Source organism: Myotis nattereri (assembly GCF_964212035.1).
Source record: "Myotis nattereri genome assembly, chromosome: X".
NCBI classification, from domain to species: domain Eukaryota; kingdom Metazoa; phylum Chordata; class Mammalia; order Chiroptera; family Vespertilionidae; genus Myotis; species Myotis nattereri.
In genome coordinates, this window is record NC_138078.1 from 92,134,357 (window position 1) to 92,148,676 (window position 14,320).

At 39.7% G+C, this 14,320-nt stretch overlaps 1 long non-coding RNA gene across 1 annotated transcript; it reads left to right on the forward strand.

The window, feature by feature from the left end:
• The first annotated feature begins 1,823 nt into the window (after positions 1 to 1,823).
• On the forward strand, positions 1,824 to 10,079 carry LOC308510871. Its single transcript, XR_013995444.1, has 3 exons — positions 1,824 to 3,677; positions 6,643 to 6,768; positions 9,843 to 10,079. It is a non-coding gene; the product is annotated as an uncharacterized lncRNA (long non-coding RNA).
• The last annotated feature ends 4,241 nt before the right edge of the window (positions 10,080 to 14,320 follow it).

The window sequence follows — 14,320 nt, forward strand, 5'->3', positions numbered from 1 at the left end:
ATAAACAGAAGCTCTTGATTTTCTCTTCCACAATTATTTCTTACTTTCTCATTTTCTCCATTCCTTTCTTCAGAAAAAAGGCAATGCAAGGGCTTTGTGATTTCCCAAAACTCAAACACATGAAAATATCATGCTAGATAAAGTTATGCTCTACACTGATTGTGACGCTTTAGTTATGATTGTGTTCAGTAAGAGATTCATATGTTGCTTCAGTTGTTGAAAATCTGTGCCACAATCTCTTCAAATATTGCCTTTTCTGAATTCTCTCTAGGCCAGCCGTGGGCAAACTACGGCCTGCGGGCCACGGCCCGTTTGAAATGAATAAAACTAAAAAAAAAAAAAAGACCGTACCCTTTTATGCAATGATGTTTACTTTGAATTTATATTAGTTCACACAAACACTCCATCCATGCTTTTGTTCCGGCCCTCCGGTCCAGTTTAAGAACCCACTGTGGCCCTCGAGTCAAAAAGTTTGCCCACCCCTGCTCTAGGCTCTATTTATGGAACTTTCTCCAGGCATATTCTGATACTTTCTATTTTTTCTGCCATGTTTTCTAACTTATGCATATTTATACCACTTCACCTTTTTGTGCTGCATTCTGGGTGATTTTTTTTTTTTTGCAGCACAGAAAGTAAAGGTTTATTTAAGGATATTGTGCCAAGTTGGTAGACAACAGTGAGCTAGTGCTGTAAGACCTGGCTCCCTGATGGCTCTTAGGAGAGATTACATACAGGAAAAATCATTAATCATGGTGAGTAAGGAGTTGGTGTTGTGGGCTCTACTGATTAGTTGGGTCCAGGGTAGCAAGTAGTTGATCATTGTATTAAGTCCTGATACCAGCTGTGGCATCATTCTGCTTAGTTTTATAAGGGTTATCATGTTAGGGTCATTCTGTTTCCATGGGCCTGGGGCTAAAACACAACTGAGATCAAGATACTATCTTTAGTTTGACTGAAACTGTTCCCTTGGTAAACAGACCTGAAGCTTTTTCTTTACTCTTTATTATTTAAAATATTACATAGGTTCTCCTTTTCCCCCAATTAGCCTCTTCCAGCCCGTTCCAGTCCTCCCTCCTCCACCAAGTCCTCACCACCCCATGGTCTGCGTTCACGGGTTATGCATATATGGATACAAGTTCAGTGGTTGATCTCTTCCCACTCACCCTCCCCTGCCTTCCCTCTGAGGTTCAACAGTCTGTTCATGCTTCTGTGACTCGATCTGTTTTTTTGGTTTTTTTTTTTTGTTTGTTTGTTTGTTTTTTTTAAAATATATTTTATTGATATTTTACAGAGAGGAAGGAAGAGAGACAGAGAGTCAGAAACATCGATGAGAGAGAAACATCGATCAGCTGCCTCCTGCACATCTCCCACTGGAGATGTGCCCGCAACCCAGGTACATGCCCTTGACCGGAATCGAACCTGAGACCTTTCAGTCCGCAAGCCGACGCTCTATCCACTGAGCCAAACCGGTTTTGGCGACTCGATCTGTTTTTGATCATCAGTTTATTTGGTTCATTAGATTCCACATATGAGTGAGATCATGTGATACTTATCTTTCTCTGACTGGCTTATTTCACTCAGCATGATACTCTACAGGTTCATCCATGCTGTTGCACATGGAAAAGAAGTTCTTTCTTTTTTATTTCCACATAGTATTCCATTGTTTAAATGTACCATAATTTTTTATCTACTCATCTGCTGATGGACAATTAGGCTGTTTCCAAGTCTTGCGCTGCTATGAACATAGGGGTGCATCTATTCTTTCTGATGAGTGTTTCAGGTTTCTTGGGATATATTCCTAGAAGTGGGATCACTGGGTCAAATGGGAGTTCCATTTTTAATTTTTTGTGGAAACTCCATACTGTTTTCCAGTGGCTATACCAGTCTGCATTCTCACCAACAGTGTACTAGGGTTCCTTTTTCTCCACAAACTCTCCAACACTTGTCATTGGTTGATTTGTTTATGATAGCCATTCTGACAGGTGTGAAGTGATATCTCATTGTTGTTTTGATTTGCATCTCTCAGATGTTTAGTGACTTTGAGCATTTTTTCATATGTCTCTTGGCTTTCTGTATGTACGCTTTGAAGAAATTTCTATTTAGGATATATTTTGGAGATGAACCCTTGAACAGATGTATCATTGGCAAATGTGTTCTCCCATGTAGTGGGCTCTTTTGTTATTTTGATGACGGTTTATTTGGCAGTGCAGAAGCTTTTTATTTTCATGTTGTCCCATTTGTTTATTTTCTCCTTACTTTCCTTTGTTTTAGGAGATGTATAGGTAAACATAATGCTACAGGAGACGTTTGAGATTTTGGTGTCTATGGTTTCTTCTAGGATTTTTATGATTTTCCATCTTATATTTAAGTCTTTTATCCATTTTGAGTTTATTCTTGTGTATGATGTAAGTTGGTGGTCCAGTTTCATTTTTTTGAATGTATCTGTCCAATATTCCCAACACCATTTATTAAAGGGACTGTCTCTGTTCCAATCTATGTTCTTGCCTTCTTTGTCAAATATTAATTGAGCATAGTGGCTTGGGTCGATTTCTGGTTTTTTTTTGTGTTTTTTTTTGTTTTGTTCTGTTCCATTGATCTCTATAGGAAACCCTAGAGCAGTGATGGCGAACCTATGAGACACGTGTCAGAGGTGACACGCGAACTCATTTTTTTGGTTGATTTTTCTTTGTTAAATGGCCTTCAAATATATAAAATAAATATCAAAAATATAAATCTTTGTTTTACTATGGTTTCCAATATCAAAAAATTTCTATATGTGACACGGCACCAGAGTTAAGTTAGGGTTTTTCAAAATGTTGACATGCTGAGCTCAAAAGGTTCGCCATCACTGTTCTAGAGACTCCATAAAAAACAAAAACCTACTAGATTTAATAAATGAATTCGGAAACATAGCAGGATACAAAATTAACATCCAAAAATCTACAGCATTGTTTTACACCAATAGTGAACTCTCAGAAAGAGAAACTAAAAAAAAAATCCCATTTACCATTGCAACAAAAAAATTAAGATACTTAGGAATAAACTTAACCAAGGAGGTAAAAGACCTGTACTCTGAAAACTACAGGACGTTGAAAAAAGAGACAGGAAGATATAAACAAATGGAAGAATATACCATGTTCATGGATTGATAGAATCAACATCATTAAAATGTCCATACTACCCAAAGCAATATATTAATTTAATGTGATCCCTATTAACATACCAATGGCATATTTCACAGACTTAGAACAAACACTCCAAAAATTTATATGGAACTGAAAAAGACCCTGAATAGCTGCAGCAATCTTGAGAAAGAGGAACAAAGTTGGAGGAATCACAATACCAGATACCAAGTTATACTACAAAGCTACTGGACTCAAAACTGCCTAGTACTGGCACAAGAACAGGCTGAGGCTTTTTCTTAAGACAATGTGATGCTGACCAGAACCTGATGTCCTAAGTGCTTAATGATTAAGAGACTAGACATGCAGTATGTCATGGTGCTATTAGACAAGACAAATCTAGGTTGAATTACAGAAAAAGTTGTATTAAAGAAATGAAGTTCCTGTGCTGTTACAATGATTTTTTTAGATCTATCTTTGAATGTCTTATTTCCTTGCTTTGCAGTTTACCTCTGCTGGGCCATGCAACTTTCACCAATTCCAGATTAATTTTAGGTTAGTTTATGTACTTTGGGTTCACTAACATGTAAGAACTGTGAATTCAACCTCAGGCCTACGGGTGGAACTGACTTGGGATCTGATTGCTTTACTCACCTCACATAAAGAACACATTTTCTTGTCATATATCTTTGCTGTGAGAAAAGGTTTTCTACTCATTGTTTTGTGTACTGGCTGTGCTTCTGTGGGGATCAGAATTTAGACAGGAGCTCAGTACCAGCTTCCCATCTTCCACTGCCTAGAGGCATTGCCTCCAGTTGAGACAGGCTAGTAAGCCAGTACAAGTGGTTTAGGGAAACTGAGACAGTTAAATGGCTAAGCAGTTTATAGCCATCTAGTAAATCACAAAATCTTATCTTCCCTACCCAAGGAGTGAATTGTTTATATTTCTCCTCCCCAACCAGAGGGTAAATTACTTAAATCACCCTACTCAGGGAGATAGTAGAAATACAGTTAGTACCATTTGCCAACCACACCCAAGGGCAGATAAAGTTAAGGGAATAAATCTCATTTGGGCACATCAACATAAGCTGATGAATACTCTATTAAGATCCTCCCTTAAGACCTCCCTTAAACTCTCAGCCTTTAAAAACCCTCAAAACAAAGGGTGTGCCCTCTCCCTCCCAGGAGTATACCTGTACCTTTCCCTTCCCCTTCTTCATTCCCCGCAGGCTTGCCTCTCCTAAAGTCTAAGAGATCCCTAGGAGACTTGCAACCAGAGGAGCAATGGGCAGTGACATCTCATTCTGAGCTAACTCCCTGAATCTGTCTCTAAGGCCCCCTTTTCTGTGACTTCTCAGTGAGCCAATTTTGATGTGGTTGTGGGAGGCAGCAAGTATAGGTGTTTACCTGCACTGCCATTTTGGTTCCTTTTCATGACTATTAATTTCATTATTAAAAGACAATACATTATCCTATTTAGAACAAATATGAGCATAGACCTTCTGGGCCAGTGATTTCTAATATATTTGAGGGTCACACTTCCCATTAAGAATGTATTGGTAATTATAGCTTCTCTCTCCTGAAAAACTCACATACATGGCATCCCTTCATTCACAATACACAACCTTATATATACTTTCAGTTGTCTTTGAACTTGGCCAGAAAACAACTGGTCTAGGGCAGTCAGCACAGTCAGTGGGTGTGAGTTTCTTGGATACTGGACTAATCCTGGCTGAGGGGCCAACAGGGAGGAGGTGGACTGGCAGGCAACAACTCTGTAGTCAGGCTAGGCTCCTTCTGAGTTCCCTGGAAAATGGAGATAAGAGACCTAGCAGGCTGCACTCCTCAGACCAGATCGGAGGCAGCAGACATGGTCCAGGGAGACACCATGAATAAAAACAGAGAAGAATCAAGTGTGTGTCGGGAGGCTCCTCCTCAGAGCAAAACTTCTCCAGTCTTCATGGATACGTTCAGCTTCAGGGGTCTAGGAGGAATCCCATTTTGGTTTTCATTGGTGAGACCAGTGCTCCCATCTGTGCTGGAGCTGAGTTATCTCTATGGGAATTTGGGAGAGGGAGGTAAGTGGCCAAAGGCATTTACTCAGGTCACCACCTTAGTCACATATCTATAATAATAAAAGCATAATATGCTAATTAGACTGGACGTCCTTCCAGATGAAGCCAGGGCTGTGAGGGAAGCCTGGGTCCCTGGTGCCTGCCGGTGGCCAGAGGGAAGCCCAGGTCCTGGGTGCCAGAGGGAAGCCAGTGCTGGCAGCTGGGGGAAGGAAGGCCTACTCTTGCACGAATTTCATGCATCAGGCCTCAAGTTCATATATATATATATATATATATATTGGAGTGAGCAACAGAGTCAGATGCCTGACTGAAAAGAATGAGGGGCTCTGGAATATGGGAGGGGATCAGAAGACAGCACCTTCCCTCCATCTTGGCAAGACAGGAAGGATCAGACTGTCTCTGCATCCCTCACACTCTCAGCTGCCTTGGCCTCATAGCTCTTCCCTTTGCGAAGAGTAGAATTTCATTGTTTAGAAGGATTCAGTCTAAAAACCTAACAAATACCTTAGAATGCTTACAGACACTTCTTATGCAGAAAAAAATGCAACTGTAAAATTTAATTGGACTAATGAACTTGCATGAAGCCTTCTCTTAAGTTGGAAATATTTGTAATGATCAATTTTTCTTAAAATTTATTTCTTGTTATTTTTAGTGAAAATAACTTTATTGCTTTTTCCTGATGGCAAAATGATTGCATGCTGATTATATATATATATATATATTCCAGAGAGGAAGGGAGAGGGAAGGGGATGTAGAAAAATCAATGATGAGAGAGTATCACTGCTCGGCTGCCTCCTGCATGCCCCCCACCCCCCACTGGGGATTGATCCCAAAATCCCAGCATGTGCCCTGACCTGGAATCAAACCATGATCTCCTGGTTCATAGGTTGATGCTCAACCACTGAGCAACACTGGCTGGGAAATCCTTATTTTTTAAGGTTGCAATAGTATCAGAAAATATGAGGAAGTACAAATCTCATGTTTACTCCCTGCCTCTATTATTGACCTCCTGCCCACTCTCTTACTTACTCCAATCCCTGCCTGATTCCTCCCTCCTGTGGGATTAAAGGTGGAGGGGACCAGCCATGAGAAAGGTATTAATGAGGCTGAAAACATTTGAAAACTGTTGCACATAATCAGAGAAAGCAGATACTAAAACCAACACCCTAGATTACTAATTTCTCTTAATAACACTTTATAATTTCTTCCACAAAGCTTTTGCCCACGGTGGCAAAAACTGTTAGTGCTCTCCAGTATCCATACTGTCTATTTTGTCCTGGGTACCCAGCTATATGAGAATGGTCACTTTCCTTTATAATAAATGTGGCCATAGAACTGAGTTCTAGACAATAAATTGTGGCAGAAGTGATGTCTGGCACTTCCAGATTTTCCCTCATAAAACGTCTTCATGCTTGATCTATGATCTCTCTTTTCTTATGCACCAGCCAAATGGAGAGAACACTAAGTACCTAGAGGAGAGAGGAGTGCAAGATAAAATGAACTTGGATCCTGAATGGTCCTATGAAGCAGAACCTCCCTCCTGAGCTGGGACATTAACTTGAGACTCTTTTGTGAGTGAGAAATAATTTTTGTAAAATCATACTATTTTCTCTAATATATGGTGACAGAAGATGGTTTGACTTTGGGTGGTTGGCACACAGTCTATTATACAAATCTTATAACATAGAAATCCACACTTGAAACCTATATGATCCTAGTAACCAATGTCACCCCAATAAATTCAATAAAAATAAATAAAGTCATATTATTTTTGAGTCTTTTCTAATAACAGTTTTAGCCAGTTAGGTAATGATGATTATTACACTAACCATATTCCTTCCTTCATATCATAACATCTACATTGGTTTAATAAAATCCTTTTTCTTTTTTCTTTATTCATTTATTTACTACTTTATTTCCTTTTAAAAATTATCTTTATTGTTGAAAGTATTACAGATATCCCTTTCCCCTCCCCATTAACCCCCTCCACCCTGCTCCCAATCCCCTCCCCAGGCCTTCACAACACAATTATCTGTGTCCATGGGTTATGCATATATGCATATAAGTTATTTCGTTGATCTCTTTCCACCCTCTTCCCTCTGAGATTCATCAGTCTGTTTCATGCTTCTATGTCTCTGGATCCATTTTGTTCATTAGTTTATTTTGTTCACTAGATTCCACATATGAGTGAGATCATGTGATACTTGTATTTCTCTGACTGGCTTATTTCGCTTAGCATAATACTCTCCAGGTCACTCCATGCTGTCTCAAAGGGTAAGAGATTCTTCTTTTTTTATAACTGCATAGTATTTCATGGTGTAAATGTACCACAGCTTTTTTAAATCTACTCATCTACTGATGGACACTTAGACTGTTTCCAAATCCTAGTTATTGTAAATTGTGCTGCTATGAGCATAGGGGTACATATATTCTTTCTGATTGGTGTTTTGGGATTCTTAAGATACATTCCTAGAAGTGGGATCACTGGGTCAAATGGCAGTTCCATTTTTAATTTTTCGAGGACACTCCATACTGTTTTCCACTACTTTATTTTCTTTCGTCTCTATTCCTCAATTTTTTCCTCCCCACAGGCAGCTGTTCTAATATATTTTATATGCCCAAGAAACTAGAAACACCAATTAGAAAGGATTTATGCACCCCTATGTTCATAGAAGCACAATTTACCATAGCTAAGATTTGGAAACAACCTAAGTGCTCATCAGTAGATGAGTGGATTAAAAAACTGTGGTACATCTACACAATGGAATACTAAGCTGTGGTAAAAAAGAAGGAGTTCTTACCATTTGTAACAGCATGGATGGAACTGGAGAGCATTATGCTAAGTGAAATAAGCCAGTCAGAGAAAGGTAAATATCACATGATCTCACTCATTTGTGGAATATAATGAACAACATAAACTGATGAACAAAAACAGATCCAGAGACAGAGAAGCATTAATCACACCATCAAACCTCAGAGGGAAGGTAGGGGAGGGTGGGGGTAAGGGGGAGAGATCAACCAAAGGACTTATATGCCAGCATATAGGCCTATCCAATGGACACAGACAACAGGGGGGTGAGGGCATGATTGGAGGGGATGGGGGGTAATGTGGGGATAAGGACACATATGTAATAACTTAATCAATAAAAAAGAAAAAATAATATATTTGATATGTATATTTTTGTTTGTCTGAGTTCTTTTAAACTTTATATTATTTTTATGCATGACTTAGTTTAAGTATGGTGCTGTGGTTCTCATTCTGTTTATTTTCCATTTAGTGGTATTTTTAAAAAAATGTTACATGTTACTCTGTACATCTAGTCTTTAGTTTCTAGCTGTTGCATGATATATAATAGTGTTTACTGACTCTAATTTACTTATTCATTTTCCTAGAAACAGAATCTAGACTGAATTCCAACTCCCTACTACCTAAAACACTGTGATGAAAGTCTTCATTCATGTCCCCTTATGGACTTGTGTGAGAAGCTTTCTGGAATATATACAAAATAAATGGGATTGTTGGGCCATAGGGCACATGTATAATTAATTTAATTAAGTACTGTTAGGTTGCTTTTTGGAATAGAAGCTTCAGAATAAAATGTAATCAACTGTGTATGTTGGAATTTCTATATCTTGCACTGTCATTAACAATTGACATGCCCCAGCTTTCTAATTGCCAGCCAAATAAGTGTAAATGTATTTGTAATTGTCTTTTAATTAGCAATTATCTCATTAATAATGAGTTTGAGCATCTCTCCATGTATTCCTAAGCATTTTGGTTTTCTTTCTGAGTATAATTTTCATATATTTTGTCAATTTATGGTGGTGTACTCCTGTCTTTTTGGATTTGCAAGAGTACTTTACATATGTTAAATATTAATCTTTTGCTAGTCTAAGATACTGCAAATATCATTTTTCTGTCACCTATTAAATTGCTTATAGTGTCCTTCATTTAATAGAAATTCTTATTTTTATGTAATCAAAACTATTAATCTTTTTTTTGCCTTAGGCATGTACTTCTAAGGTTTAGTTAAAAAATGGTTATTCAATTCTAAGTCACAAAGATATTCTCCTATATTATCTTTTAAAAAATATGTTTTATTGATTTTAGAGAGAGTAAAAGGAGAGGGAGAGATATAGAAACATTGCTGAGAGAGAAACATCGATAGGCTGCCTCCAGTATGCCCTCTACTTGGGATCGAACCCACAACCCAGTCATGTGTCCTGACCCAGAATCGAACCGGTCACCTTTTGGTGAATGGGACTATGCTCAACCAACTGAGCAACACTGGCCAGGGCTCCTATATTATCTTTTATTAACTTCATAATTTTAGTTTTCATATTTAGTTTTGTTTGTTTTTTTGTCCTCTGGAGTTCAGATTTGTATTTGGTGGTAGGCAGGGGTCCAGTTTTATTTTTCTTCAAATGGTGAGCCCTTCTTCCCAAACCATATACTAAATAGTTCACCTTTTCTCCATTTGTTTGTGGTGCCAATTTTATAGTATATTAAGTTGCTACATTAAGTAAAGTCTTTGTATCTAAGACTTTCCATTTATGTATTTATTCTGTATTACTTTTGTTAGCATGATATGGCAGGTGCAGCTAGTACTCACCAAATGATCTTTGTACTTCTCTACTTCCCTAGTCTGCCTTTCATTTAGATTGGGGCCATGTGACTAGATCTGAAGACGGTACTATAAGGAAAAGTAATGTTGATGACTTCTAAGACAAAGCAGCTTGAAGGCCACATATTGAGATGGAGGAGCCACAAGATAGATAGAAGAAGCCTGAATCACTGAGTAACTGCATAGAAGACTGAAGAGCTGCCCAACAACTCATGAACTTTTATGTAATCAAGAAATAAAACTTATTTTACTTTACTAAAAGTTTGGGGTTTATTTGGTACTGCAGCATAGCCTATTGTTACCCTGACTACTATATATTGTTTTGTAGGGTATCTTACTATCTGGTAGAATTAGTCTCTTCTCTTTATACTTACTTTTTTCAAAATTGACACAGCTCTTTCTGATTCTTAATACTTCCATATAAATGCTAGAATGTGTCAATCAAGCTTTGATAGATTTCTTTAAATGTTAAGGCAATTATACATTCCAACATTGATCATGCCATATTTTTTTATATATTGTTGGATTCTACTTGCTGGTATTTTGCTAAAAATTTTCACATCTATGTTTATAAGTGAGGCTTATGTATAGCTTTTTCCCCCCAAAAATACTTTGTCTGGTTTTGATATAAAGGTTATCTCTAGTTCCATAAAATGTTTTTAATAATATTGATTTTTGTTATTTGTATAAGACTGGGATTATCTTTTCAATCAGAGCCTATTTGGGTGGCCGAGGACTTTTAAACTGATTTTATTTCCTCAATCATTATAAGACCCTTTGGGTTTTTATTTTGAGTCAATTTTGGTAAATTCTCTTTTTCAAGGAATCCATCCATGATTTCATCCATGTTTTCAAATTCACTGTCATAAAGTTAACCATAGTATCTTCATATCTTTAAAATATCTGTTTATTAATTACTAGAGGCCTGGTGCACAAAAATTTGTGCACTCGGGGGGGGGGGAGGGGGGGCCCCTCAGCCAGGCCTGTGCCCTCTCACAGTCTGGGACCCCTCGGGAGATAATGGCCTGCTGGCTTAAGCCTGCTCCCGGGTGGCAGAGGGCAGGCCAAATCCCTAGGTGCAGCCCCTGGTCGGGCTCAGAGCAGGGCCAATTGGGGAGTTGGGGCGCCGCCCCATCATGCACAGAGCAGGGCAGATTGGGAGGTTGTGATGCCACCCTCAGTCACGCTCAGGGTAGGGCAGATTGGGGGGTTGGGGCACCGTCCCCTGTCACACTCAAGGCAGGGTCGAGGGGGAGGTTGCGGCGCCACCCTGTCACGCACAGAGCAAGGCCCATCAGGTGGTTGGGGCACTGCCCTCTATTACCCACAGAGCAGGGCTGATCAGGGGGTTGGGGCGCCGCCATTGTCACACTCAGGGCAGGGCCTATGGGGAGGTTATGGCTCTACCCCGTCACACAAAGAGCAGGGTCCGTGGGGGGGGGGGGGTTGGGGAGCTGCCCCCTATCAGGCACAGAGCAGGGCTGCTCAGGGGGTTGGGGCCCCGCCCCCTGTCACACACAGAGATGCAGGGCAATCAGGGGGTTTGGGCGCTGCCCCCTGTCACGCTGATCCCGGTGCCGGGAGGCATATTACCCTTTTACTATATAGGATAGAGGCCTGGTGCATGGGTGGGGCTGGCTGGTTTGCCTTGAAGGGTGTCCTGGATCAGGGTGGGGGTCCCCACTGGGGTGCCTGGCCAGCCTGGGTGAGGGGATGATGGCTGTTTGCAGCTGGTCACACACCCTTCAGGGTGGGGGTCCCCACTGGGGTGCCTGGCCAGTCTGGGTGAGGGGCTGAGGGCTGTTTTCAGGCTGGGGGTGACTGAAGTTCCCAACCACTCCTTTTTTTCTTTCTTTTTTTTTTATTCTGGGCCAGCTTTAGCTTGAGGCTTGGCTCCAGCTCTTAGGCCTCCCCCCGGTGCTGAAAGTAGGTTTCTGGCCTTTGCTTACAATGTTGCAAATCTGCTGGCTGAAGCCCAGCGGTATTTGTTACAATGTTTCTTAAACTGCCCACTCAGAGGCCTGCAGCCGCAGGCGGGGAACATTGGTTTCCTCCAATGATCCTCCATCACTGAGGCAAGCAAGCCTCATGTTAGTTTCAAGCTGCCTGGCTGCCGGCGGCCATCTTGGCTGACAGTTAATTTGCATATCTCACTGATTAGCCAATAGGAAGGGTAGTGGTCATATGCCAATTACCATGTTTTTCTTTTATTAGTGTAGATTATGCTTTTTTGTTCATTGCTAATATTGTTTATTTACACTGTTCTTTCTTGATTACTCTTACCAAGATTTGCCTTTTTTTCTGATGCCATAGGAAGGACCATCATTTGGCTTTGTTGGTACTATCTACTGTATTTTTGCTTTCTATTTCATCTATTTCTGCTCTTGTCTTTTTCATTCTTCTGTTATTAGGTTTAGTCTGTTGGTCTTTTTATAACTTCTTAATTAGGATGCTTAGCTTATTCATATTTTGCCTTTATTTTATTCTAACATAAGATTTAAAAATAACAGCTTTATTGAGAGACAATTCATATACTAAACAACTTACCTATTTAAAATATACTATTAAATATTTTTTTAGTATATTCACAGCATGGTGCTACGAATACTACAATCAACCTTAAAATATTTTATCACGCCCCAAAGAAACCCTGTATCCATTAGCTATCACTCTCCATCTCCCCTCCACTGCCCCTCCATCCTCCATGATTCTACTTTCTGTCTCCATAGATTTTCCTATTCTGGACATATCATATAACATACAAATTTAAGGCCATAAGTTTTCCTTTAAGTACTGTCTTCACTGAATCCCACAAATTTTGATCTTTAATATTTTAATTATTATTCAATTCTCAATATTTTAAAGTTTCCATGAGTCTCTGTTTTTAACCCATGAAATATTTGGAAACATGTTCTAAATTTTCCAAACACATGGATTTATTTATTTATTTATTTACTTAAAATTAATCTTTATTGTTGAAAGTATTGTATATGTCCCTTTTTCCCCTCCATTGACCCCTTCCAGCCTGCCCCTTCCCACTCCCCAGGCCTTCACCACCCTATTATCTGTATCCATGGGTTATGCATATGTGCATAGTAGGTCTTTGGTTGTCTACCTCCTACCGACCTACCCTCCCTGCCTTCCCTCTGAGATTCCTCACTCTGTTCCATGCTTACATGTCTCTGGATCCACTCCATTTATCCGTTTATTTTGTTACTTAGATTCCACATATGAGTGCTATCATGTGATACTTGTCTTTCTCTGACTGACTTATTTCACTTAGCATGATACTTTCCAGTCCCTCCATGCTTTCTCAAAGGGTAAGAGATCCTTCTTTTTTGCTGCTGCATAGTATTCCATGATATAAACGTACCACAGTTTTTTTATTCACTCATCTACTGATGGGCACTTGGGCTGTTTCCAGATCTTAGCTATTGTAAATTGTACTGCTATGAACATAGGGGTGCATACATTCTTTCTGATTGGTGTTTCGGGTTTCTTAGGATGTATTCCTAGAAGTGGAATCACTGGATCAAATGGCAGTTCCATATTTAATTTTCTGAGGAAACTCCATTCTGTTTTCCACAGTGGCTGCATCAGTCTGCATTCCCACCAGCAGTGCACTAGGGCTCCCTATTCTCCACATCCTCACCAGCACTTGTCATTTGTTGATTTGTTGGTGGTAGCCATCTGAAAGGTATGAGGTGATAGCTCATTGTTGTTTTAATTTGCATCTCTGTGATGATCAGGGACTTTGAGCATTTTTTTCATATGCCTCTTGGCCATCCGTATGTCCACTTTGGAGAAGTGTCTACTTAGGTCCTTTGCCCACTTTTAAAAAATCCTCACCCGAGGATATTTTTTCATTGACTTTTAGAGAGAGTGGAAGAGAGAGGAAAAGACAGAGAGAAATATCAATGTGAGAAAAACGCTTCGATTGGTTGCCTCCTGTTGTACCCCAACCAGGACCCGGGCTGGGGAGGAGCCTGCAACTGAGGTACATGCTCTTGACTGGAATAGAACCCGGGACCCTTCAGTCCGCAGGCCAACACTCTATCCACTGAGCCAAACCTGCTAAGGTCCTTGCCCATTTTTTAATTGAATTGTTTGTATTCCTTTTGTTAAATTGTATGAGTTCCTTATATATTTTGGATATTAACCCTTTTTCAGATGTATCATTGCCAAATATGTTCTCCCATGCAGTGGACCCTCTTTTTGTTTTGTTGATGGTTTCTTTTGCTGTGTAGAAGCTTTTAATTTTGATGTAGTCCCATTTGTTTATTTTCTCTTTAGTTTCCTTTGCCCTAGGACAGTGGTCGGCAAACTCATTAGTCAACAGCGCCAAATATCAACAGTACGATTGAAATTTCTTTTGAGAACCAAATTTTTTAAACTTAAACTATATAGGTAGGTACATTGTTATTAAATTGATTAGAGTACTCCTAAGGCTTAGGAAGAGCCACACTCAAGGGGCCAAAGAGCCGCATGTGGCTTGAGA